Here is a 2,670-nt window from a genome sequence, read left to right as displayed (position 1 = left end):
ACCCCTCTGCACCCACAGCTGCAGGCCTGGTTGGCAACACGACCTTGTCTGCAGGGGCCCAGGAGCACGTGTGTTTGGCAGGAGCTGCCCTCCTGGAGCCGCAGTAGTGGTACCGTCATTTTAGAGGCAGATACCTGATAGCAGCTATGACAATCAACCATGCCACCCTGAATTACAGCCGTGTCCTCAGCGGGTCACTCTTTACGCTGACAATTACAAAGAGTTTGAACTCGCTGTCCCAAGAGGCAACAAGCCCTTCATTATCACGGCCGCAAGCCTCTGTGCAGCCCTCCATCCGGGCCGTTTCCCGTCGGGGCAAGTGAAGTCCCATGACAGTGACTCAGAGCCAGCCCAGTAGCTTCAGTGCAGGAAAAATCACAAAAACTCAAACATATCCTAAACATGGGCAGTTGATAGGAGCCGATTCCTCAATTCAACCTGTTCGGAGGCTTTCTGGGCTAGCACAGCTCTGATCACAGGCTTGCGCTTTCTGCTCCCCGTGAAGGGCGGCGAGGAGGCCGAGCTCTGCCATTCTGCAGGCTCCGCTAGGTGGAGCCTGCCCTGTGGCCTCGGTGGCCTGTGCCAGACAGCGTGACCGTGGCCCGCAGTAAATACTCGGCACAGCGGAGCAGGCTTGGGGAAGAACAGAAAGTGACTTCTAAGCCTGCAGAAGACGCTAAGCCACGCACGGCCTCACACGCACTGCGTGTCAATGGCCGCTGAAGCAGGAACGAGCTCTTAATAGTTCCAGTAAATGCAAAGGCCGCCCTGGAAAACTGCGTGAACCTTTCTGACTACTCACAGGTAGGGAGCCACTGCCTGAGACACGAAGGTAAAGAATTAACCTGAAACTGCATATTATAAAACTTATTTTTAAATCATGGTGCTTAATTTAAAAGACTCCCAAAGAATACTGCGTTAGAAAGTGACAGAGTGAAACCGTGAGGCTGACCACAGGAGTCCCTGGAAATTTCACCAAATGTTGTGTCAAAACTTGGAAACACAAGAACCGCACCTGATGAAACATTCGATTAATCACTTGCGTCCTCCCCACATACTAAGCTATGTTAAAAAGTGTTCCAATGGTGGAGAGGATGATTTCACAGGGGATGTACACCACCCCTGTGATGTGGTTCCTAATATCCAGGGGGTGAGAGGATGATATAAGTCTCAATATTGCAGGAAGTGTACACTCCCTAGTGATATGGTTCCTAATATCCAAGGACGGAGAGGACGATATCACTCCCAATACAGCAGGGAGTGTCCACCCCTTCTGTGACATTGTTCCTAATAGCCAGCGGGGGAGAGGAAGATATTACTCCCAATATTGCAGGGGGTGTACATCCCCTTGTGATATTGTTCCCTATATCCTGGGAGGGAAACCATGATACTAGTGACAATATCGCAGGGGGTGTACACACCCACTGTGATATTGTTCCAAATATCCAGAGGGAGAGAAAAATGATATGACTCCCAATATCACAGGGTGTGTACATCGTCCTGTGATATTGTTTCTTATATTCAGGGGGAGAGGATAATATTACTCCCAATATCGCAGTGGTTGTACACACCTCCTGCGATATTGTTCCTAATATCCCAAAGGGGAGAGCATAATATTTCTCTCAATATGACAGGGGGTGTACACCTCCTTTGTAATATTGTTCTTAATATACATCATGAGAGAGGATGATATGACTCCCAATATCGCAAGAAGTGTACAGCCGCCTGTGATAGAGTTCCTAACATCTAGGAGGGGAGAGGATGATATTACTGCCCATATTGCACGAGTTGTAAAACTCCTTAGATATTTTGCCCACAATCCTGAGGGGAGAGGATGATATTGCTCCCAATATCGAAGAAGGTGTACACCCCCCATGACACTAGGTCCAATATCCACGTTGGGAGAACGATGACATTACGCCCAATATCACAGGGGATGTACACCCACCCTGAGATATTGTTCCTTATATCGAGAGGGGCAGAAGATGCTATTGCTCCCAATAACGCAGGGGCTGTGGCGGTACACCCCTCCTGTGATACTGTTCTTAATTCCTAGGGAAGAGAGGATGATACTATACCCAATATAGCAGGGGGTGTACACCCACCCAGTGATAATGTTCTTAATGTACTCCACCTCCCACCACCAGGGATATTGGTCCTAATATCCAGGGGAAGAGAGGATAACATTATGTCCAATATCGCAGGGGAGTGTACACACCCTCTGTGATGTTGTTCCTAGTATCCAAAGGTAGAGACGATGATATTACTGACCATATCTCAGGGGGTGTACACCCTTCTGTGATATTGTGTTTGACATTCAGTGGGGGAGAGGATAACATTAATCCCAATATCACAGAAGGTGTACTGGCCCTTGTGATGTAGTTCCTACTGTACAGGGGAAAGAGAAGAATATTGCTCTCAATATCGCAGGGGTGTAACCACCCTGCCCCCCGTATATTGTTCCTAATATGCAGCAGGGTGGAGGCTCATAGTACTCCCAATATCCCAGAAGGTGTACACACACCTGTGATAGAGTTCCTAATATCCAGCGGGAAAGAGGCTGATTTTACTTTTGATATCGCAGTGGGTGTGCACCGCCCCCAAACCCGGGGTATCGTTCCTAATATCCAGGTGGGAAGAATATGACATGGCTAACAATATCGAAGGGGG

This window comes from Theropithecus gelada, chromosome 15 (assembly GCF_003255815.1).
Source record: "Theropithecus gelada isolate Dixy chromosome 15, Tgel_1.0, whole genome shotgun sequence".
In the NCBI taxonomy this organism is placed as follows: domain Eukaryota; kingdom Metazoa; phylum Chordata; class Mammalia; order Primates; family Cercopithecidae; genus Theropithecus; species Theropithecus gelada.
Note: the sequence above shows the minus strand (reverse complement) of the source record.